Source organism: Lynx canadensis, chromosome A3 (genome assembly GCF_007474595.2).
Source record: "Lynx canadensis isolate LIC74 chromosome A3, mLynCan4.pri.v2, whole genome shotgun sequence".
Classification (NCBI taxonomy): Eukaryota; Metazoa; Chordata; class Mammalia; order Carnivora; family Felidae; genus Lynx; species Lynx canadensis.
The window spans coordinates 64,401,742-64,427,224 of record NC_044305.1 but is presented as its reverse complement, the minus strand read 5'-3'; the positions used below and the strand labels follow the sequence as shown (position 1 = coordinate 64,427,224).

At 44.9% G+C, this 25,483-nt stretch overlaps 2 long non-coding RNA genes across 3 annotated transcripts; both read left to right on the top strand.

Annotated features, from left to right (window-relative positions):
* The first annotated feature begins 1,937 nt into the window (after positions 1-1,937).
* LOC115510546 lies at positions 1,938-17,477 on the top strand. 2 transcript variants are annotated; one of them, XR_003967764.1, is made up of 4 exons: positions 1,938-3,624; positions 4,214-4,357; positions 7,387-7,503; positions 17,439-17,477. It is a non-coding gene; the product is annotated as an uncharacterized LOC115510546 (long non-coding RNA). The 2 variants fall into 2 exon arrangements; XR_003967762.1 differs by lacking the exon at positions 17,439-17,477 and adding an exon at positions 13,821-14,250.
* Positions 17,478-17,600: 123 nt separating this feature from the next.
* On the top strand, positions 17,601-25,483 carry LOC116738004. The gene is made up of 3 exons (XR_004343472.1): positions 17,601-17,638; positions 23,103-23,162; positions 24,691-25,483. It is a non-coding gene; the product is annotated as an uncharacterized LOC116738004 (long non-coding RNA).

Here is a 25,483-nt window from a genome sequence, read left to right as displayed (position 1 = left end):
TGGGAACTGATGCCTTTACCAAGGCACTGCACCCAAGACTCATCTTGATGGACTGGAGTTGTCTCTGGGAGTTGGAACCGGTGGCTGAAGGTGGAGACTTGCCAAATGGAAAAGTGCTAGAGGTGACAGAGACATTGGAGGTCACCTCCTCCAACTTCCTCCTTTGACCACCGGGGAAGCCAAGGCCCAGAAAAGATGGGGCATGGCCAGAGTCCTGGAGGCAGAGCTGGAACCAGGTGCCGCTCCCAATGTCTAGAGCTTGGCCTTGGCTCCAAGTGTGGCCACACCAGCTCCCCTCCCCCAGCCAGGTCCCCCTCTCTAGACGCTTCCCCTCTCCAGAGGTCACACCAAATGCGGGGTGCTTCACCAGCAGGATTCTGCTCCAATTTAGGGGACCTAGGGGCCCACCTTCCCTTTGACCTTAGCTCGGACACAAGGCCAGCTGCTGGCTGCACTGTGAACACCTGCCTTTTCTCTTCCCCACTTCTGCAGGGGGAGGGAGGGAGGATGTCAAAAAACTTTACCTGAGAGAGTCTTTTCTGGCAGGGGCAGGGAGTAGGCAGGCAGGGACCCAAGCCTGGCCAGCCCAGGGGTGGCAAGACTCTGGTTGTTTTGGGATTAGGTACCTGCACTGGGCAGGCACATCTGTTGTTCAGCTGTTTGTGTTCTTTTGTTCATTTCGTTGATTTTTCTGCGAGGTTATTTTTAGAGAATTCCAGCCTGTCTGAGCTCTGCAAAAGTGGGGGGGGGGGGCAGAAAGAGGTGCAGCCCACACCTGGGCAGGAGAACAAGGCAGACAAGGTGACTTGGTGGTGATGAGAACAAAAGAGGGGTGCCAGTGAGGACAAAAACTTCAGGGGAGGGAAAGGGACTAGCTACCGAACTGTCCCTTCCCCCCTGGAAGGGCTTCTCCTAGAGCTGTTTGATGAAAGAATTTTTTGGTTTGTTTGTTTATTCAAAGGTGAAGTCCCATCCCTCACCCCCTCTTAAGGAATTCATCTCGGGCGCCTGGGTGGCGCAGTCGGTTAAGTGTCCGACTTCAGCCAGGTCACGATCTCGCGGTCCGTGAGTTCGAGTCCCGCGTCGGGCTCTGTGCTGACGGCTCAGAGCCTGGAGCCTGTTTCCGATTCTGTGTCTCCCTCTCTCTCTGCCCCTCCCCCGTTCATGCTCTGTCTCTCTCTGTCCCAAAAATAAATAAACGTTGAAAAAAAAAAATTTAAAAAAAAAAAAAAAAAGGAATTCATCTCACATAAGGAAGTTTTACCCACCTGGGTGTGGCGGGGGGTCCATTTGGGGGGTCCATGATCAGGAGGGAAGGATCCGGAAGAGCTTAGTGTCAGGGCTGGGGGGTGGGGGAGAGGGAAGGGCACCACAGAGAGAGGGTTGCTTCGTGAGGACAGAACTAGAGCGGGAGGCACATTTTGTATGACTCTGGTGTAAATCCTCGCTTTTTACTTGTTTATAATTTTCTCCTCTTTTATCCTAATCAGTGTGATGGTCATCGGTGGGCAGGAAAGATGTTTTCTTCAGTGACCTTGAAATGCTGGTGGCGTGGACTGGATGGTTGTGACCTAGCTCCTTCCTCACCTGCCAACCCTCTCTCAAGATAGATCCTGGGAGGCAGGAGTCGGACTCCAGCAGAGGGGAGGTGCGACGATGTCCAGGTGGGTCTGTGCGGGCATGCCCGGAGGAGGCTTCTCTAGGACAGGACATGGCCCACCTGGGCAGTCCAGGCTGCTGCAAGAACAAACACCCAGTGATGGGGCAGAGGGAGGAAAGAAAGGATCCTGCCCCTGATCCAGCAGCTGAAAGTGAGAAGCTGATAATAGCAAGGAGGCCTGAAATGCACCCCATGGTAATCAAGCCATCTGGCACAAGCCCGCTGGGAAAGGAGGCCACATCCGGCCTGCCAGGCCTCACTGTGCAAAGGTGGGGTGCAGCGGTCAGTGTCAGCAGCACGACGCCAGCCACCCTCTGGAGCTGGAGGCTGGGGGTGGGGGGAGTTCCCATCTCAAGGCCATGGGGCTGAGGCCAGTTCTCACCTGCCAGAGGTAGGGAAGGAGCGAACAGTCAAGGCCATCTGTTCCTGGCCCCAGGTCTGCACCAGGCTCGACTTTCACTGCGAGGAAGCCTTTGGAAACTGCATCCTGGACCTTTTATTAGCTCGGATGGTGGTTTTTAAGAGCTTTATGGATGCCTGAACACTAATAGTGAGCCCTTACCCTGCCCTCACTAAGTACCAGGCACTGTTCTGAGAGCTTTGGTCTGAATCACCTCACTGAGCGCTCATAAGAACTCTACAAGATAGGAGTTATCCCCATTTTATAGAGTGGGAGGGGAGGCCTGGAAAGGGGGCAGAGCTAGGAATCGATGCCATAACTCTGCTCCTGAGCCCCGCCCTTCGCTGCTGGGCCACACTGCCCTATTGTCCCAGAGCACAGGCTGGAGTGCAGATTCAGTCTTACTTGTCCACTGGGAAACCAAACGTCCTAGAGATGAGGCCTGTGGGTGATTAGCCAGGACAGGTGATAGCATGCCATCAGAATTGACCAGCCCCTAACTTAGAGCAGGCAGGGGGCTCGTCCAACCCCACCCCCTCCTAAGGTTAGTGCACCCAGATCTGGAGAGCTTTCCTGGGGTCACGCAGCGAGAAAATGATGACACAAGAATCCAAAGCTTTCTGACAGTCCCTTCAATTGCTGTGCACTGTCTTTCTTTCTCTAGGAAAGTAAGACTATGCCCCTGCCCTGGCACCCCAGTCCCATCCACCTAAGCCCCCACAGTGGACAGCAGGAGTGTTGTTGGTGTCAGGTGGCAGTTATCTGCTGGAGGTTTCCTGAGGGTCAGGGAGCCATGTTGACCTGATCACTAGTTCCTGCCCGCCTAGGGAGCCCCCTCCATCTGGTAGAGAGGATTGAGAACTGGAGATGCTTCATCCCATGCCTCCTGGCTCTCCTCCCTCTTGGCTGAAGGCTGGTTGGTGTCTCTGGAGGGTGTTTGACCTGTGGGCCTTGCCCAGAGCTCAGTTTGGGTTGCATTGGGATCGAGCCCCCAGCGAGGTCCCAGAGAGGAGTCTCAGGCCTGGAACCGAGATTGCGGGTTAGACAGGGCTTCACCAGGTAATCATTGCTGGTAATGGCAAAGGCTTTGAATGAAGTGTCCAAACTGGTTTAACACCCTTTTGGTATTTCTCTTATTTTGTGGATTTATATCATTCACCTACTAAGGACCTCCCTTACCTAATCTCTATTCCCTGAGGAATGAAAGAGTAGATAAAGTTTTTTGTTTGTTTTGTTTGTTTGAGGGCTGTACTCCTGTCTCCTGGGATGGCCTCAGCTGGTCCAGCTGAGGGGGGTCTAGCTGAGGGGGAGTCCAGCCCCAGGAGGGCCAGCTCTAGGGCTGCTTGGATCAAGGCCCAAAGTACCTTCAATGTTCCTCCTAAATCTGTGGTTCCAAGAATATTATTTAGCACCTACTGGCATTCCACCAACAGAAGATATAAGAGAAGAAACGTCCTTCGATTCCTAATCAAACAACATCGATGAAGCAATTAGTATATAGAAGGTGCTAGGCAAGAAGCATTCTAGTTTCCTGTTGTGGAGGAGTTTACAGTCTGCAAGAAAGGTAAGACACACGCACACGATGGGAAGTTCAGGATCAGAAAGAGAGACATAACAGTGCAGAACAAGGGAGCAGTACCGCTTCATTGTCAAATGAAGGACCCAAGAACAGTTTTCACATGAAAGTGTTTCACAGAGTAGCTGATGTAGCAGGACTTATTCATAACAAAGGATGCCAGCAAAAGACATGGCCAACATGAATGGCAGTATGAAGAATCAGGTCAGGAGTTCAGAGGAGAGAATTGGCTAGAATTGTTGGGGCTGGGTTTTGGAAGACATGAGCATGTGGTGGGCATTTGCTGGGCTTTGGGTTTCCTGTGTGTATTCTCCCTTATTCTGGAGACTATCCTCATCTCTTTCTGGGAAGAACCCCCTTCCCCTTCATCAATCTAGGAAGTGTCAGTTGGGTTGCAGGTGAGAGCATCACACTCCTCCCCCATCACCCAACCCTAACATTGGTCCAGGGAATGGACCCAATGACAGCCAAGGAACACGTGCAACATGTGCTGGGGCTGTTAGGAGCGAGGAACGTTCTCTCTCTCACTGGGCTTGAACCTGCAGTTCACTTTGCAATGCAAATCTCTTGCCACCAGAAGTGTAGAGTCTGTCTGCGGGTGGCACCAACATAGAGGAAGCAAGACCAAGAGGTGAACATCAGGTGCTTGTGACTTCTTGCAAGACCCTGGTTCAAGCCGTGCCTGAAGACGGACCTACCCTCTGGACTTTTCAACTGTATGGTCAGTACATTTCCCTTCTTCTTGTATGTACTTGGGTCAGTTTTCTTGAAACAGAAAGCATTTTGTTACAATGTAGGCCTTGAACTAGATTTGGGTGGATGGAGGGCAAGAGGGCAATCCAGGTCGACGGTGCCATATGAACTAGGGTGTGTTGATGAGTGTAAGGGTGTGGTGTCCATGGAGCTGTGTGGAAACTGCCTGAGAAAGAGGGTCTTGGTGGACAGCGTGCAAAATACCCTGTGAGAGAACCTGTGTTTTCATTCTTCTGGGTGCATTGATCTATTTGGACAAATCCAGTGGGATTGCCAGGGAGTGGCACGTAGTGGAAGGAGAGCAAGAGCTCTAAAAATAATAGAATAACAACAATAAACGTTTACTGAACACTTACTACATGCTAAGCATTTTTCCCACTTAATCCTTTTGACAGCCAGGAGGTATTATGATTTCTCTATTTTGCAGATGAGGAAATTGAGGCACAAGGAATTTGCCTCAAGTGAACCAGTTAGTAAGGATCAGAGCTGGGATTTTAACGGGCAGGAAGGCTGGATCCTGCATTCTTAACTTGCCTTCTTCTGCTTGTGGCCTCCTCTGTTGCATGTGGCCTCTGCCTTGGGGAAGAAAAGGAGGCAGCTGTTGCCGAAAGGGTCCATGGGACAACACAGAATTCGAGTTGTCTTTCCCAGAGCTGGCCCCAATTTGACAATTTGTTCGCTTTTGCTCTGTTGTTTTAAAAGTGTGCTGTTAGACAAATGCAGGCACTCTGCCCACTCCCCCCACCCCCCCCCCCCCAACTAGCAACAGTCCTTGGGACCAGCGGATGACTCCAGGCAACTTCTCCTGGTCAGGACCGACAGCGTCCTGGGCTGGCTGACCACACTCAGAGGGAAGCAAGGCCCTCTGGACAATTCTTCCCTGGCCCTGGCTGCTCCCTCCTCCTCCCTGTCTCTTTCCGGCTCCGTATCTCCTTCCCTTGGATTGCCTCAGGAGAAGGAAAGAAGACATGTTTTTTAAAAAAGAAATTTAATGAAACCAAACACTTGTATTTCCAACTATTGACATTGGATGTGTGCTTCTCCAGCCCAGCCATTTGGGACAAGTCTTTAACCGCCTCTCTTCGCCCGACGGTCTAATGCAAACAGACCATAAAAAAATAAACTTCCCCCCCCAAATATTATCTTAGGCCTCATTTTATCATGCTTCCTTGAGCTGTCTCTGTAAAAAAAGGAAGAAAAAAGAATGTGGGTTTTAGTTCGTGCAGGGATAGAGAGGGCCCCATCACCGTTTCTCCCAACACTGTCTACTTCCCAAAGCACTTGGTATCTGTCTCATTTCCATTCAGACCTCGCTCAGGCTCTGCTCATCACATAGCCAGTTTTTGTTTATTCGCCTGTAAAATGGGCTATTGACACCCATCCACAAGGTTGCTGCAAGACAGAAGTGACAATACAAGTACATCCAAGACTCAAAAACCAGAACAGGTATAATACAAGAGGGGGTGGTGGCCTCTGATCTAACCAGACAGAAAATGCCCCCCTACCAAATGTATTTTCATTTGGCTTAAAACAAACCAAAAACAAACAAACAAAAAAACCCCAACAAACAAAAACACTCTTGCTGGCCCCAACAGCTTAAGCATTATCTGGGTTTGGGTTTAGGGCTACCTGTTTTCTTTTTCTTTTCTTTTCTTTTCTTTTCTTTTCTTTTCTTTTCTTTTCATCTTCTTTTCTCTTTTATTTTCTTTCTTTCTTTCTTTCTTTCTTTCTTTCTTTCTTTCTTTCTTTCTTTTTTAGTTTATCGATTTATTTGGAGAGAGAGAAAGTGAGCATGAGTAGGGGAGGGGCAGAGAGAAAGGGAAAGAGAATCCCAAGCAGATTCTACAATGATAGCTTAGAGGCTAACACAGGGCTTGAACTCACAAACCGTGAGATCATGACCGCAGCCTTAGTCTGTACCAACTGAGCTACCCAGGTAGCCCAGGGCTACCTGTTTTCAACCCCACAAAGTTTATGACCGAATATTTGAGACAGGTAGCTGAAAAATCCCTATGCCTCTAGGATGAGTGATGCCCTCAATTTATCTTCTAAGGGGGGAGAAAATGAGAACCTGTTCCTTGAAGGTGGGCACTGCTGGGGTGGAGAGTTGGGGAGACAAACTGAGGAATCACAGGGCCTTGGGTGAACTCTTTGTGGTCGAAGGCATAGTGAGAGAAGGCCGGGCTGATGGAGGCCATCTTTATGACAGTTTTGCCAATTTCAGACCTCAGTAACTTACCTGAATGTGCCAGAGCTTTGAGCTCTGGGGGGAAGAAAGGGATTTATGCAGATTTTTCTGTGTGAACTATACCACAAGTAAGCAGATTATAGAAGGAGGGAAGTTCTGAATTGGGCTTTCACCTTTCTGAAACCCCAGATACATATTGGAATTGAGCAACAATGACTGTTTATAACACAAAAGTCATGCTGTAGCTGATTATGTACTTTACAGTGAACAAATGCACCACTGCCAATGAAGGTGTCTTGCCAAAATTAATCAAACCCACGCAAATTTGTTGGGCTGACAGATCCAACCAGAGATATTAAAGGAACTACAAGGTCAGAGGAAAGAGGTCATGCAAGAAACAAAACCTACACTGTTGGAAACTACAAATGACTCCCCCTTTTTTTCACCTTCAAATTTTACTTTATTTGGAAACTATACAAAGGTATTATTTTCATGCTTCATGACTGTGGTACTGAAGTGGAGACACAGAGATATTATGAATGCATTGAGAAATTAAATATAACAGTATCAATGCAACACTGTGTAAAAACTCATAGGTACACTTGAAATAAGTCCGAGGTCTGGGCATTCACAGCCATCAGATTTCCCCCCGGAGGCCAGTGAACCTTACCGGGAGATCGTCCGCGGGGTACATGACCAGACTGGTTTTCATTACAGGAGGGCCATTTAAAAGCCGCCAATCACAATACCTTGCCAGCTCCCCTGTAAATATTTTGAGAAGAATTTTTGCAAATTCTTTCCCTACACAGCTCCTGAGGCCTCCTACAGACAGAATGAAGCTGAACTTGGATGCATCCTCTGGGTGAGGCAGCATAAAATCGGTCCGGATGAAATCCCTCCCTGTTGATGAAGATATCTGCCGCATCGTGAGTATCACAGGTACCCGTGGACAACAAAGTCCGCAGCCAGTAAATTCACAAGTGGAAAGGGGTGGATGGGAAATCTGTATATTCAGAGATTTAAAAATATTGAAAAAGTGAAACTAAGCCTCCATGTTGAGGGATGCCCGAGTAGGTGATAATGCTGCAAAGAAAGGAAGGAAGTCATCATAAAAATCAGCGGGGCAGGGGTGCCTGGGTGGCTCAGTCAGTTAAGCCACTGGCTCTTGATTTCAGCTCAGGTCATGAATTCACGGTTCATGAGATCAAGCCCTGCGTCGGGCTCTGTGCTGATAGCACAGAGCAGCTTGGGATTCTTTCTCTCCCTCTCTCTCTGCCCCTGCCCTGCTCTCTCTTGTTCTCCCTCCCCCTACCCCCCCGCTCTCTCTCTCTCAAAATAAATAAATAAGCATTTTTTAAAAAGGCAGCAGGGCAGTAACTGACAGAGGGCAGCGCGGGGTCTATGATGGGATGGAGCTCAGGCACAAACTTATGACCTGGTTCTGTCTTTATTTGGATAGGGGTTATAAGCATGTTCACCTTTTAATATTTTATTAAACTATACACCTATTTTCTGTATTTGTACCATTTTTTTAGCCATATAAAGATTGAATATTTGTTTTCGCTACATGCCCCTGGTTCTTTCTCTACCCCAGCATCAAACAAAGTTTTGCTTATTGCTTATGCTATATGTCTGTGACACCTTAGCAGAGGCCTCTGCTCGTCTCAGTTGGTCAGGGACCCTGACTCACAGCGTAGCTCCTGCTCGGATACTCTCAGGGGCTGTGCCAGTACTCACTGGCAATTGAGTGCTTTGGCATGGAAGGGATAGCTGTAACTTCTGGTCACAGTTCATTGGCCAGAAGTAATAACACGTGACTATCCCACCACAAGGTGAGTAAAGTGCAATACTCTCAATGCGCTCAGAAATATTTTGATAAACACATTTTTTAAAATGGCGGGGGGAGACCTGGTCGTTCAGTCGGTTAAGTGTCCAACTTTGGCTCAGGTCAGGGTCTTGGGGGTTTGTGAGTTTGAGCCCCTCATCAGGCTCTCTGCTGTGAGCGTGGAGCCCGCTTTGGGTCCTCTGTCGGCCCCGTCTCCGCCTCTTCCCTGCTCGTGCTCTCTCTCTCTCTCGAAAATAAATAGTTAACATTAAAAAAGAAATATTTGGTGCAAATATTCACAAAACAGTCCCTCCCTGCACTGCATGTTTCTGACACACACAAGTTTCAATTTCCATGATTTAATATGTATTACCTGTCCCCAACAAAATGGTTGCAATTTCTGCGGCCTTGGTATAGGACTGTAGTTACATAAACTACAAATTTCACTGCCTGCTTTTCAGGCCACAGATCACTACATAAACAACAGATGCGAATCGTGAAGTGACCAGTTGCATCGCTCCTTTCAAAGTCTGTCTGTGATTGATCACCATGCTTCTGGTATTCCGTTCACACACAGGCAGCAAACTATGTAGCTGTGTTGCCTCCTTGCCTCCCGGTGATGAACCCACATGACATTTTACAAAAGTGAAAAATCCACAGAGGATTAGCTAACAGAAGTACAAGTACAGCAAAGAAACAAAGAGTGACAACGCTGGCAGTGAAACTGGATGTGAATAGATTGGAAAATGGCAACGGCAAGGCCAAGCTCACGGACAACATAGGGCTACTAGAAGCTATGGTGCTAACCTTACTGGACAAGTCCAATGAGTATTAAAAAACAAAACAAAACAGGAAAAGCCACTTTATCTTTCAGTTTTAACTGCAGTGGAAGCATAAAGCCACTTATGGTTGAAATGGAATGTTTTCTTCTACTTTGGGTTGAAGACCATAATGTTTTAAAGTTCTAATTAGTCTGGCTAACATTCAGACCAAAGCATTGCAGTCAGCTGCATCATCAACAATAGCAACAACAAAAACAACAGCAAAGCCAATCACAAGGAGACTGAAGAAGAACCACTGACTGCCAGTAAAGGCTGGTTTCTGCATTCTCGAGTTCAACATGAGCTGGTTGGTGTTAAGTTGCTCGTGAAGCTGCTAGCCCAGATGAGGATGCCACCATGACATTTGCAGCCAGATTCCAAGAAAATGAAGATGTCCCAGAGGAAGTGATGCCAGCAAAAAACTTCACCTCAAGAAATGCTCTGAGATATTTCACGGCATCGCAGGAGTGAAGGATAAACTATTGCACGCTGATCCAAACTATGTAAGAAGGACGACAGCACACCGAGGCATAGCATCACAAGTTACACAGCGTGGGGTGCCTGGGTGGCTCAGTCGGTTAAGCATTGACTTCAGCTCAGGTCATGATCTCACGGTTCGGGAGTTCGAGATCTGCGTCAGGCTCTGTGCTGACACCTCAGAGCCTGGAGCCTGCTTCAGAGTCTGTGTCTCCCTCTCTCTATGCCCGCCCTTGCTCATGCTCTGTCTCTCTCTCTCTCTCTCTCTCAAATATAAATAATAAAAACATTTTTAAAAAACACAGTTATACAGTGAGAGGAAGAAGGCAAGAACTGCTCAAAACTACTTTTGATAAGTTTTTTAGAAAGAAAGCAAACACTTTAATCCTCACTGTTTTTAATGTTTTAAATTACAGTGTAATATGTAAATATTAATTTTGCTAATTTTTCATTTCCTGGTGCATTTATAGCCAACAATAAGAGTGTTTTTAATGTTTAGACAAAAATACTTACAGGTCACAGAACAATTGTTGTTTTTCCATTGATTATCAAGAACACTTTGTAGGACTGGAATGCCCACAGTCATTTTTACGATCTTGTGTCATCATGCAGAGCAAACATACCTGATTTGAGCAGAATTAGGTTGCAATTCCTCCACATCTGTTTGTGTCAACTCAATTACATGGAGTATGAGGAAACTTCTGGAAAAGAACCTGAACCACTGGGATTAGCTAGGTCGAGGGTTTCCAGTTATAGTTGGAGGCTGTTATTCAACCCCAACCTGATCCAGCCACCTGAGGGCCTGTGTGTGATCCTGAGTGGGAAAGGGTTGTGGACAATCTGAGATGAACCACGCCCATTTGGGGGCCATGCCTTTCTACTCTGGGGTTCAACCAAAGAAAAAAATGTATCCTAGATAAAGGCAATGTGTTTCTTTACTCACTTCATGGGAGGGCAGATATATCAAGCTACAGCCAAAGTAGAAACTCAAATCCTGGTCAGGGATGAGCGTCCATGGGGCCTCCTTGGGCCATCTGGGCCTTGTGGCAATGATAGAACACCCAGACACTGTCTGATACCCCAAAGCAGCAGTGCCAGTTGGAGCCACTGCTCCCGGGGAGAGTGGAGGGGACTGTCAGCCTTGAGGTTCGACCAGCAGCCTCAGAAGAGGGTCGAGAGCAGTAGCTGAGCAGTAGTTTGATCTGTCGAGAACGTGTGGGCTCCAGCGTCACTCAGATTTTCTGGGGAGGAAGCAGGAGAGGACGAGGGAGGGGCTGAGGTTCCAGAATTAAACTTAAGAGGCGCTCCAAGCTAGGGGAATCCAGACTATGTTAATATGACCTCACTTTTCCACACTGGCAGTGAGTCCCGGGGACATTAGAGTTGTTTACAGATGAGGTGGCCGTAGAATTTATTGTTCCACCAGAGATATTTTTAAAGTCGAAAGGATTGCTATCAATTATTAAACCTTTTAATAATTAAAGGCACAAATAGGTTGTCCCAGACAAACCACACCATACACCCACACTAGCTACAGGTGGAGTCCAGGTAATTGCAAGTCAAAGGTTGTATCAGAACTAATAAAAATAAATGAATGTGCCCCTCCCTAGACAGGCCGGGATCCCCGGAAATGGACTTGGAGGTAGAGATTAGCGTGCAGGACGTTTATCGGGGAGTGCTCTCGGGATCCACATCTGTGGAAGTGGAAGGGAAGGAGGAAAAGCAGGCTCGGGCAGAGAAAACACTTGGACTACAAAGCAGTGTCATCAGAGCCCTCAGTGGGCCCCAGGGGGAGCTCTAGGGGTGACCTTCAGAATTATTAACAATTGGGGCAAGGGGAGGGGGCCTCACTTCTGCGCAGGGACCGGTCATTGTCTATGGCTGTCCCCGATGGCCCTCTCCAGCTGAGGACAGATTTCTGGGCTGGCAGCCGTCCCAACTCTCTGAGGAGGGGTCAGGGTAGCACATCACAGCATCCACTACCCTAAGGGAGAGGACAGTTTGAGTAAAACCATCATAAAGATATATACCTGAAGTTCAATCATTAGTCAAATCCACCAAGGAAAGATCCTATCGCACCTGCTTTGAAGGTGTTGAGTCTCCATGTACTCAGCATACTAACTGCTTATCTACAAATGATATTACCAAGAGGGGGAACTCATTCTCTCAAATTAATATTGGTATAATTGGTACTGCTTAGAAAACTTTTTTTCTAAGATAAATTTCTACCCAACTCTTTTTGGTAATGTTTGTATGTAGGATACTTACGTAGGACTTACTATGTTTCAGGCATGGTGTGATGGTGGTACTGAAATATTAACCCACTGATTCTCATAACAAACTTACAAAGTAGGCACTACAGACGGGGAAACAGAGACCCCGAGGTTAAGTAATAGGACTCAGGTGGTGGTGCCAGAATTTGGACCCACATGTCTCCACAGGCTGTGCTCATAACTGCTATGCTGCACTGGCTCTTGAAAACACTGTTTAATTTAGTGGATACTATATCACCACAAAGAAGTTTAACGAGTATCTATTGAGCCCCTATTAGTTGGCAATGTCTAATCTTTGAAGGAAGTAAAAATCTCGGAAGTGATGCAAATAAGTTAAATAACAACAACAATAATAGTATTAATATCTAACATGTGTCAGGGGCTGTCCTAACAGCTTTCCATTCATACACATCCTGTAACATGCAGAACACTTATTGCCTCCCCAGAAAGAGATTCTGATTAATGCGGAAGCGAGACAGGAAATGGCCTTGTAACCATATGTAAGATTTGAAAGATTCAGGGCCTCAATATGCAGGACAGGCTGTCGCTGGATGAAGTGGTCATAGAAGCACAGGCTGGGTTCAGAGCTAGGGGACTCAAACCCTGGAAAGATTACAGGGTGTCCTTTCCAGGTAATTAAAAAAAAAAACATAAGCAATAGTATAAACAACAAAATCAGGGTAAAGAAATGCAAGAAAATTCCTGTTTCCTGTTGTGATTATTTCACAACAGAATTTTTATTTAATTTTTAAAAATTTTTTAACATTTATTTACTTTTGAGAGAGAGAGAGAGAGAGAGAGAGAGATCATGAGTGGGGGAGGGGCAGAGAGATAGGGAGACATAGAATCCGAAGCAGGCTCCAGGCTCTGAGCTGTCAGCACAGAGCCCAATGCAGGGTTCAAACCCACTGGTCGTGACATCATGACCTGAGTCGAAGTCGGACGCTTAACCGACTGAGCCACCCAGGTGCCTCCAGTACTTTCAAAAGAAATTTTCTGGTAACAGCTTCTTCCCCAACAATACATTCGGTTGCCCGTGTTCTGCTGGTGGTAAATTTGGTGTGGTCTGCAGTTTGGTCTCCCTTTCTAGAGAAAGAAGAGCTTATTGTGGGCCTGTAGAGCCAGCCAGATTCATGGCTCTTAAGGGATGGATAGGACCAAGAAAGGGAAGAGAAGGGAAGAGGATGGGCCTGAATGGAGGAAGAGTGAAGAACCGAGAGCACTGGCCTCGCTGGGGCACATGGTGTTCATGGTGTGTGCAGGGGAGCAGCGAGGTTGAGCAGATAGGTCGGGGCCATAGTTTAAACTTGACAATGCCTTGTCAAGGGAGTTGTAATATATCCCATATGCAATGGGACTCGTGGGAGGTACATGCAATCTTGTTCTTGTCATTGTCTCTCCTCCCCTAAATCGGAATGTGCCAGATAGCCAAGGTATTCAAAGCCCTCTTGGGCAGAAGCCCCAGGCGGCAGGTGGCTGGGATCTCTGGTCACCCCGGCAGGAGCTTTCCTATGCTGTGCCCTGACCCTCTGCAGCCTCTGTAAACACCCAGGACCTTCCTCATTGCCCAGCCACCTTTCCAAAGGGACCTTACTGACTCAACGTTCTTGGTGGCCACCCAGATTTTTAAAGATCCAAGACAGCAATGCTATGTCACCAGCTCTGCTTCTCCCAATAATCGCAATCTGACGGAAGAAGGTACCCCACAGTTTCCCACTCTGCCAGGTCACGCCAGTGCTGTCCTCAGTTGCCTCCCGATTAAGAATTTCCAGATTATTGCTGGCTGCTTCCTTTTTCTGAATTAAAAATTCAAACATTGTTTTTCCACCTTCATTTCATGCATTCAGGTCAAAGCCTCTGGCTCTTCTCTGCGGTAGAATGAAAGATCCCAACCTGGCTGAGCTCAGGATGGAAATGTTTGTGGAACTTTCGGTTAGGTGCTGGTAAAAGGAGCACGCGGCCAGCGCGGTTCTGAAAACCCAGAGGAGCTGGAAGCTGACCTCCGACAGGAGTGGTCATGTGCACGTTTGTCCAGACTGCAAGATTTCCTCCCTGGCCTTGGTCTCTGCTCTCTGGATTCACATTATGTTCTGTCCCTCCAGCCCAGCCCCGCCCTTTCCATGAAGCCTTCCATAAACTCTGCCAGGCCACCATGACTGGTGCCTCCTCAACCAGCAGTCACATCGGGTACACCATGCCCCAGAATTCAGCTGCTACGTGCTCCTAGTACTTAGCTGTGAGCCTTCTTTCTTTAAGACGATGGAAAGCCTGGGGGCACCTGGGTGGCTCAGTCAGTTGAGTGCCTGACTCTTGATTTTGGCTCAGGTCATGATCTCCAGGTTGTATTGGGTTCGTGCTGACGGCACACAGCCTGCTTGGGATTCTCTCCCCCCACCCCCCTCTACCCATCCTCCCGCTCTTCTCTCTCAAAAATAAATAAGCTTTTTTAAAAAAGAGGACGGAAAGCGTGCTGGAGGCAGAGACTATGTTTTCTCAGCACCGGGTTGAGTATAAAGTACAGGTGGAATGAAATTTAATTGCACCAAATAGAAGATGGACCAGCCAAGACCTTCCGAAGATGCCTGTTTATTATAAATAATAAGATGGAAAACTTACATTAACTGGATTCTTCAGAGAGAGAGAGTGTGTGTGCGAAGGACAAGCTGTGCATACTTTGATCTGTCTCATGGGTAGAAGGAAAGTGGGCTGCGAGAGACTCTCAGTGGCATTCGCTATATAGTTGCTACTTTTTTTCTAAGGGGTTTGCAGGTTTGAATCAGAGCCAAACTCAGCAGGAAGACAGAGGGCAACTGGCTGCTTCTACCCCCTTCCCAGGCAAAGATGGCACCAGCCTCTAAATATGTGTGCCCAAATGTGTTTGCAGGGTGCCATACTATGAGCCCGCCCTGGACCTTACACTTCTGCCTCTAGCCTGGTAGCTGTACTACAAACACAGCATATTCTCAGTCCATCTTTTTTAAGTGAACCCACAAAGAGAATGCAATGAGCAAGTTGAGATTTTCTTCCCTGGGAGAAAATCATCTTAAGGCATAGTTCACACTGAACTCTCTTGATTGAAAGGGAGGGAGAGAACCTGCTTCTGGAGTCCATGTTCTCTGGGCCTTACCAGTCACAGAGGGGTCCAGGGGACAGCACCAGCATCACTCAGAAGACTGTTGGAAATGCAGAATCTTGGCCTCTACCCCAGATCTACTGATTTCCAGTCTGAATTGTAAAGGGATTTGTATTTGCTGTTCTATAGAACACGGAGTGACCTAAGTCTGGACTTTGGAACTAAGTACAAATAAATCTCTAATGTGAAAATGGCATCCACAAATCATCCCTCAAGCAATGAGGTTTTATTGAAATCTGCTGGGTGCCTAGTCCTGCGTTAGGCACTGCGGGGAAAGAAAGAGGCAGGGGTGGGTCCAGCAAATAAGGACTCGCACTGTGGGATGTCAATGGCACACCCTGCCCACCGGTCCCTGCACAAGCCTCCGCCGAGGGGCAGGCTCATGCCTAACCGAATTCTCTGCAGCATACAGCACAGCCCTGGGGTGACACCGGTCACGTGGATGACCCTTATTTTCAGCAATAATATGTCATTAAGATCGAGCTAGCAAATCTTCAGGGAAGACAGGCCAGTTCTAACCTCCTTCATAACATTTCTCTTTTGCAATGAAGCATCGCCGAGTTTGTTGAAAGCTCATTCAGTGTTGCTAAAGCTCAAACACTCAGGCTTCCCCAAGGTCCAGACTGGGACTGGGAGGTTGTGGGGTGCTGTCCTGGCCTATTAGCCCAGACTGTTGTTGTACTGTTGAAGTCTGTGCTCCCTGCATTGTGTCTTGTAAAGGGAGTTGTTTTAGAATACTATGCATAAAAATGTAGATTCTGGAGTCAGATTGCCATGAGTTCATTTCCAGGCTCTGCCATTTGCTAGCTGTGTGACCTGGTGCAAGCCTCAATTTGCTAGCTATCAATAAAGAGATACTTTATTTCCTGCTTAATTTGGATGAAATCCAATTTATCTTTTTTTTTTTGCATTTAGGGATTGTGTTTTTGATGTTCTATCTAAGAAATCTTTGCCAAGGTCATAAAAATGTTCTCCTGTGTTTCCTTCTAGACATTGTATAATCTAAGGCTTAACATTTAGGTCTGTGATCCATTTTTAAGTTTTGAACATGCTACAAAGTGTGCAGGGTAAAGAGAGGTTTTTTTTTTCTTTTTCTTTTTCTTTTTTTTTTCTTTTTTCTTTTTCTTTTTTTCTTTTTCTTTTTTTTCTTTTTCTTTTTCTTTTCTTTCTCTTTCCTTTTTTTCTTTTTTTTCTTTTCTTTCTTTCTTTTTTTCTATTTCTTTTTTTTCTTTTTCTTTTTTTTTTCTTTTTCTTTTTCTTTTTCCTTCTTTCTCTTTCCTTTTCTTTTTGACATATGGATATGTGTTTGTTGCGGCACCATTTGTTGAAAAGACCATCCTTTGTCCTTTGAATTGCCTTTACACTTTTGTAAAAAATCACCAGCAGTGTATTTGTGGCTTTATTGTGTTGTGTTGATTTATATGTCTGCCCTTTGGCCAATACTGTACCCTTGATTTCAGCAGATTTATGGCAAGACTTGAAACCAGTTAGTAAAAGACTACCAACCTTGTTCATGAAAAATATCTAGGCAACCTAAGTCAGTTCTATTTCCATATAAATTTTATAATTGGTTCATTAATTGCAACCAAAAAAAAAGCCTGCTGGAATTTTGCATAAAATCTATAAATACATTTGAAGAGAACTGACATCTTTACATCACAGATTCTTTTAATCCGTGAACACAGTATATTTTTCCATATATTTATGTCTTTCATTTCTCTGAGCAATATTGTATAGTTTTCAGTGTATAGGTCTTGCATAGCTTTTGTTAAATGTATTCCTCAGTATGTTCTGTCACTCTTGTAAATGAACTTCTTAAAATTTCCTTTTCTAATTGTTTGTTGCAATTCTATAAAAATAAAAATAATTTTTGAATGTTAACTTTGTAACATGTGACCTTGCTAAACTCACTTATTAATTACAACAATGGTTTTGTAGATTCTTTAGAACTTTCTGCATAAGAAATCATGTCATCTGCAAATAGAGACAGTTTCCACTCTGCTTTCTGAAATTTAAAACCTTTATTTCTTTTTCTTACCTTATTGCAGTGGCTAAGAGTAGTGGTCAGTACAATGTGGAGAAGAAGTGATGAAAGTGGACATCATCGCCTTGTTCCCAAACTTACTGAGAAAGTGTTCAATATTTCATTATTAAGACTATCTTTTATAAGATTGAGGAAGCTCCCTTCTATTCCTAGATTGCTGAGAGTTTTTATCATAAAAGTGTATTTGTCAGTTGCTTTTTCTGCATCTATCAGAATGACCGTATGCTTTTTCTCCTCTATTATTTTATTTTTTTAATTTTTTTTAATGTTTATTTATTTTTGAGACAGAGAGAGACAGAGCATGAACGGGGGAGGGTCAGAGAGAGGAAGACACAGAATCTGAAACAGGCTCCAGGCTCTGAGCTGTCAGCACAGAGCCCGACGCGGGGCTCGAACTCACAGACCGTGAGATCATGACCTGAGCCGAAGTCGGACACTTAACCGACCAAGCCACCCAGGCACCCCATCTCCTCTATTATTTTAATTTGGTGAGTTACACTGATTGATTTTTTTTTCCTGTCAAATTAACCTTGCATTCCTAGGATACTCTTATTGGTCATGAGGTATTATTCTTTTTATATATTATTGTGTCTGATCTGCTAATATTTTGTTGAGAGTGTTTACAACTATGTTTGTGAGGGATGCTGGCCAGCCTCCTTTTCGCATGTGTTTGTCAGGTTTGGGTATTCGAGTTTACCAGCACCATAAAACAAACTGGGAAGTGTATCCCATCTTCTTCTATTTTTTTGAAAGAGTTTGTGTAACTTTGGTGTTATTTCTTCTTTGAATAGTTGATCAGCGTAATTACTGTGCCTACAATTCAGGTTTTCTGTTTCATCTTGTGTAAATACTGGTGATTTGTTATTTTTAAAGGATTTTTCCATTTCATCTATTTTGTAGAAACTATTGGTATAAAGGTCTTCACAGCATTCTCGTATTCTCTTTTTGTTATTTTAACGTCTGTAAAATCTGCATTGATAATCCCTCTTTCATTCCTGATATTGGTAATTTGTGTTTTCTATTTTTTCTTGAGCACTCTAACAAAGTTTATCAGGTTTTTTTGGTGTTATTCTTCACAAAGAAACAACTTTGGGGTTTGCTAGTTTTCTTTATTGCTTGCCTGTTTCTTATTACATTCATTTCTACTATATTTATTATATTACTTGTTCTCCTTTGGTTTACTTTGGGTTTGAGGTGGAATCTTAAGTCACTGATTTCAGACCTTTCTTCTTTTCTAATATAAGCATTTAAAGCCATAAAATTCCCACTAAGCCCTGCTTTAGCCACAACCCACAAATTTTGTTGTATTTTCATGATCATTAAGTTTTATATATTTTCTAGTTTCTCTTTGATTTCTTTTTTCACTCATGGGTTGTTTAGAAGTGTGGGTTTAATTTAATATTGGGGATTTCCTAGGTACCTTATTTTTATTGATTTCTAATTTAATTTAATTACCCTGTGATTAGAAGATACATGCTAGTATAATTTTGATCCTTTTTTATTTTATTAGGACTTGTTTTATAGCCCAGGTTATGGTCTCTCTTGGTAAACGTGTGCAGTAGAAAAGAATGTATATTTTCAGTTGTTGGGTATAGTGTTCTATAAATACCAGTTAAGTGAAGGGGCTGATAAGGCTGTTTAGAGCCTCTGTGACTTTACTGATTTTTTTTCTGGTGGTTCTATCAATTGTAGGAAGGATTAAAATATCCTACTATAATTGTAAATTTTTCTATTTCTTTTTTTATTCTGGCAACTTAAAATTTTTTTTACTTATTTTGAGAGAGAGAAAGCACGTGAGCAGAGAAGGAGCAGAGAGAGAGGGAGAGAGAATCCCAAGCAGGCTCCACACTGTCAGTGTAGAGCCTGATGCAGGGCTCGATATCACAAACCATGAGATCATGACCTGAGCCAAAATCCAGAGCCAGACACTTAAACAACTGAGCCACCCAGACACCCCTATTCTGTCAATTTTTGTTTTATGTATCTTGAAGCTCTATTCTTAGTCATGTACACATCAACAATCATTATGTCTTCCTTATTAATTGATCCATTGTACTTAAAGTTTATCTCTTTTTCAAAATTTATTGTTAACTTTATTGAGGAATGATTGACAAATATAATTGTATATATATTTAAAGTGTGAAATGTGATGATATACATATACATTGTAGAACGATTACCAAGATCAAGAAAATTAACAATCCGTTACCTCACATAGTTAACAAAGTTAGCTGTGTGTGTGTGTGTGTGTGTGTGTGTGTGTGTGTGTATGTGTGTGTGATAAGAATGCTTAAGATCTCCTCTCAGCAACTTTCAAGTCTACAATCTTGTATTATTAACTGTAGTCACCTTGCTGTACATTAGAGCCTCAGAACTTACTCTTATAACTGATCATTTATGACCCCTGACCTACATCATCCTGTTTTTTCCCACCTCTCTGCCCCCCAGGCCCCAGCTCCCTCCAACCATTCTATTCTCTGTTTCTGTAAAATTGGCTTTTTTTTTCTTTTTAGAGTCCATATATAAGTGATACCATACAGTATTTGTCTTCCTCTGTCTGGCTTATTTCGCTTACTGTAATGCCTTCCAGATTCATCCACGTTTTAGCAAATGGCAGAATTTTCTTCCTTTTCATGACAGAATAATATCCCATTGCCTATCTGTACCACATTTTTCTTTATTCATTTATCTGTTGAAGGACATTTAGGCTGTTTCTGTATCTTGGCTATAGTGCTTCAGTGAATATGGGTGAGAAAGTCCATCCCTTCTAGTCAGAATATAGCTTGGTCTTGCTTTTTAAAAAAGATCTAGTAAACTCTGCCTTTTAATTGGGGTATTTAGTTCATTAATATTTAATGTGATTATTGATGTGATTGTATCCAGGTCTACCATTATACTCTTTCTTTTCTGTTGTCCACTCCACTCTATTCTTAATTCTTCTGTTTCCCTGCCTTCTGTTGGATTATTTGACTATATTTCATAGTTTTGTTTTAACTTAGTTATTAGATTTTTTTTTAAGTTTATGTATGTGAGAGGCAGGTAGGGGCAGAGAGAGAGGAGAGAGTGAGAATCCCAAGCAGGCTCCCCACCGTCAGCATGGAGCCCAACACAGGGCTCAAACTCACGAACTGTTAGATCATGACCTGAGTTGAAGTTGGATGTTTAATGGGCTGAGCAACCAAGGTGCACCTAGATTTTTCAATATATAACTTTGCATTATTTCTTTGATGGTTTAGCTAAGGATTACAAAAAAAATCCTTAGATTCATTTTACAGTATACTTACAGTTAGTACTGAACATCTTTACATAAAATGTAGAAACCTTGAGACAGTGTAAGTCCATTTGCCACCCCGACCAACACTATCACCATTAAGTCCACAGCCTTTTAAATCACTATTCCCTTGTATGCAATGTGTCGTTTTTCTTTGCCTACTTGCAAGATTTCCCCTTTACTTTTCTTTTGCTGCAGTTTAATTACGATATGCCTAGATGCAATTTTATTCATAATTATCCTGTTTGGGATTCCCTATGCTCTGGATCTTTCAACAAATTTGGGAATTTCTTATCCAGTATTTTGTCAGATATATTTTCTGCCTCATTATCTCTCCCCTCTCCTTCTTAGACTCCCATTGACTTCATACTGAACTTTGGATATTCCCTACCCATCCTTAAATCTTACTCAGTTTTTCCAGTCTTTTTCCTTTTTTGTCTTCAGATTGGGTAATTCCTTTTGGCGGATCTTCCAGGTCACTCATCCTGTCATTCATTAGGGGAGTGGCTCCCTAACCAGGACTGTTTAATATTTAAACTTTTTAAATATTAGGTTTTAAAGTATAATAGAAGGCTCAGGTTTTAAAGTACAATAGAAATCCACAATACTAAGATTTATTAATGTTAACTATGTAATACCATGATTTCATATGCAATGAAGTTCAAAACCTCAGTCCTCAGTCTTGACAACTCTCTATAGAAAAATGGAGATTTTGTGATAAGTTCATAACTTGAGTCGAAGCTAGGGATCGAGTTAGGAGACAAACACCAAGCAGAGAGTTTACAACACAGTGTTATGAGGTGCTAAAATCCAGGGGCGCCTGGGTGGCGCAGTCGGTTAAGCGTCCGACTTCAGCCAGGTCACGATCTCGCGGTCCGTGAGTTCGAGCCCCGCGTCAGGCTCTGGGCGGATGGCTCGGAGCCTGGAGCCTGTTTCCGATTCTGTGTCTCCCTCTCTCTCTGCCCCTCGCCCGTTCATGCTCTGTCTCTCTCTGTCCCAAAAATAAATAAATGTTGAAAAAAAAAAATTTTAAAATCCAGATGTGAACAAAGTGCCATGAGAGCACAGGGGTGCAGATGGCTGCCGCTATCCCAGGGAGTCAGGGAAGACCTTCAGAGGGTTGGCACTTAATCAGGCATTTTAGTTAGCAGGAATAGTCAGACTTTGTCAAAACTAGAACATTCTAGGCGGAAGGGCTCTGGGAAGGGGCTGCCATTGGGAGGAGGGGGAAGGAGGAAATGGAGGGTAGTGTCTCCAAGGTGGGGCAGGAGAGTGGTCTGTGTCAGGCTGTTTGAAGCTCAAGCTGAGAAATAGTTTGTTGCATCATGTGATGGTACTGGTGGGAAAGAGTAGGACACCTCCTTCATCCTAGGAAGACTAAAGCAAGCTCTGTCCTCCAGGAGCTCTCAGAGAAGCCAAACCAACCTCCATTGGTTGAGAAGCCAAATCAACCTCCATTACACAAAAGAAGAAGAATACCCATGGCCATCATTCTGCTCCAGCCTCTATTTTCTCTCACCTAGCCTATGGTACTCTCCCAAAGGGCCTCCCCATTATTCCTTTTGCTCACTTTCAATCCATTTTCCACACTTGGAGCCAATCATCTTTTAAAACCACAAATCAGAACAGGTTAATCCATTGCTTAAAACCACTCACTGGCTTCCCACTGCACTTAGAACGCTCTGAATCCACACCACTTCCCATGGCTTCATGCCCAGCCTCCCTACCTTCACATCTGGTCACAATGGCCTTCTGGCTGGGGGCGCCTGGGTGGCGCAGTCGGTTAAGCGTCCGACTTCAGCCAGGTCACGATCTCGCGGTCCGTGAGTTCGAGCCCCGCGTCAGGCTCTGGGCTGATGGCTCAGAGCCTGGAGCCTGTTTCCGATTCTGTGTCTCCCTCTCTCTCTGCCCCTCCCCCGTTCATGCTCTCTCTCTGTCCCAAAAATAAATAAACGTTGAAAAAAAAAAATTTAAAAAACAATGGCCTTCTGGCTGGGCCTCGTCAGGCCAAGCTCTTATGGACATCAGGACTGTGTGCTGCCTATTGTCACTTTCCTCCCAGCTCACCATGTGGCTGGCTTCTTCTTGGCCGTTAGGTCCAGTGTGACTCCCTTCCCTACGCCAGGTGCCTCCGCTATTAAAACCCATCACAAGGCATGAATACCAATTTGTAGTCTCTTAACCTGTTTGTTCACCTGATTCATATCTACCTCCTCCATTGGGACATAGACCACAATGGCAAGGATCTTGGCTGTCTTGTAGCTCATTAAATCCCCAGCACCCAGTATAGTGCCCAGCGTGTGGTAGATACTCAGAAAATATCCGTGGATAAATAGCTATAACTACATGTTAAAGGTCATGTGATTAACTCTGTATCACAGAGCAGGAGATGAGTGGAGGGTGAAGGATCAGAAGAGGAGAGAGAAAGCCCTGTTTGAAGGGGGCAGCCCTCGTTGCTACTAGCCTACCTGCAAGGAGGGCCCCTCATGATCTTGCTGTGGGTTGTGCAGCCCCCTGGGGGTGAAGGAGTAGGTTCGGCTGTGAAAATGATACTTTGGGTAAGGTAACCTCGTTCTCTGGGCACACTCCAGTAGGCACACTTCAGGGCTGGGATTTCCACCTTCCCCAGAAGACCGATGTGGATGCAAACTCATTTCACCTCCCCTAATTCTTGCTTCTAGGCCACAGGATGATTTGGAAGCCCTTGCTTGTTCCATCAGCTTCTCCAACCCAGCTCTTAGGTGAGGAAACCTATTCTGTTCCCTAGGAGGCTTACGTCTTATTCCAGAAGACAGTGCAAATAAGAGAATTCTTGAATATTCCATTCAGTTGCTTTTTTAAAAAAAAACACTGTGGTTTCTAAACCTAGGATACATTTTTGAAACTCTCCTGCCTGAAACCCAGGCCGGGAAGCATCACGTACGTAGAAAATGCACACCTGAGAGTTGGAAGCACTGGGTAGGGAGACCCATAAGCAGAAGCACGTGATGTCAACATGTGCTTTTATTGAGTGAGATGTGATGTTTCGAAAGTCTACAGCTCACACCCCGAGTGGAATTTCTTTCAGTAACAGTGCCATTAGCCAGTCTGGAACCCTCGTCCCACCATCCCCCAGTCACTCCCCTTGTCCTTTCTTATACACAGTCATGGATGGAATAAGAGCATCTCTCCTTGGCCGGGTCAGAGTGGAGCGTCACCGTCTTGACCCCCTCAGAGAATGTTTGTAGTGTTTTGCTGTTTTCTCTGCTGGGTGCGCTTGTGATAACTGATGGAGGCTCAGTCTGCTCCGGGGCTTCCTTGGCTTTGGCTTACAGGGCTCAATTTAGACACCCTGGGCTCAGTTCTCTCAGAATATTGAAATAGGATGCAAACACCCACCCTCCACCTCCAACATCCCCATCCTGTTCCCTTCTGCCCTCCTTCCTCCTCCCCAAACAACTGATATCTTAACTCGGTAGTACAGGCTTTAATACCTGTTGCGGTGAGTTTCTCGATCTCCGAATGTGTTTTTCCTGCCTCAGGCTCCCTGGGTCTTTGGCACAGAGAGCACGTGTCAAGAACAGAGCAGAGCATCTGGGTCAGAGGCAGACGTGCTCCTCCAGGCCAGGGAGCGGGCACAATTTCCAAGCCATCAGGACAGTGTGGCTGCTCAGGGTCCCTTCCTGGCTGGTCTCAGAGCAGTTGGACAATGATGTGCATGGTCCCTCTCCCCCAGAGCATCGGCCATGGTCCCTTGGAGACAATGGAGGTCTGGAGGCCTTTGTGAAACAGGCCAGGACATCCTCCTTAGGTCTCACACAGGCAAAATCATCAATATGACAATGCCACAAAGGCTCTGCTTCTGTGCATAAGCTTAGTTATAAGAGCCAAAAGGGAGTTTCCAGCAGAACACCCCCCCTCCCTGCCTAATCTGCCTCCTGCTTCCCACTTCCCACCAGACAAATATGCCTCCCTAAAATTTTAGAGATTCGTATTCTTGCTAGGGAAATAAGAAAGGAAGGAAGGAAGGAAGGAAGGAAGGAAGGAAGGAAGGAAGGAAGGAAGGAAGGAAGGAAGGAAGGAAGGAAGGAAGGGAGGGAAAGAGAAAGAAAAGAAACAAAGAAAGAAAAAGATCTTTCCTTTCCAGATTCCTCCTCTGAGCGAACTACATGAGGAGATGTCTGTAAGAAATTGTGGGTTGATATCTCAGACAGGGGGGAAAAAAAGCACTTTAAATGGACAAATCAGTCCAAACCACTAAGGTTATAACTCTTTCTCTTCCCTCTCCAGCAGAATAGTAAAACAGACGCGTTATTGGCAACTCCGTCGTGCTAAGGAGAGGCCGTCTCCAGCATGACATCAGCCAAATCTATTTCACCAGAGAGCCTTGCACTGCCTGATTTCCAACATGTAGAAGATGCACACGGGGGGCAGGGGAAGAAGGCATAAATGAGACACAGACTGGGGACTTTTTGATGTGTTTAGCACATTTTTGTGACTTCCTTTAACACCGCAGACCTTGGTTCTCCCACCATTAGGCGAACAAAAGACAAGCCGGGAGGGGGCAGGGAAGGTGACCCGTTCAGGAACAAGTTCTGCTCAACCTATTTAGCATTTTTAATTGAACCGCTGAAAAGGGGAGGCAAAAATGGGAAGACGAGAGTGAACACCACAGCCGAGTAACTTCAGATATAAAAAGTCCCTTCATTAAATCTGTTGTTTTTTAATTCATAATTGCACTTAAATAAAGAGGGACCTATGGGCAGCTGTTTCTAATATCGAGTCCCCACCGCACATGAAAGACGCATTTATTCCTGCAGCAGGCCTCCCTACCCTTGGGTGTTATCAGCTGAACATGTTTTGAACCTACCTAATGCATTTGAGGTAGCTTGGGTTTATTTTTCTTTCAATAAAATAAATGGTTTTGTAATTAAATTTCTGCACTGCTTGTGCTTAATGGTTACATTGACAAGTGCTAATGTATGGCAAGAGAATGAGTTTGAAATGAAACATGCTGTTTTTGAATCTGCAAGCAATTTTGCAGCGGGGCAATCAAACCCCTCATGCCAGCAAAACATTTTCA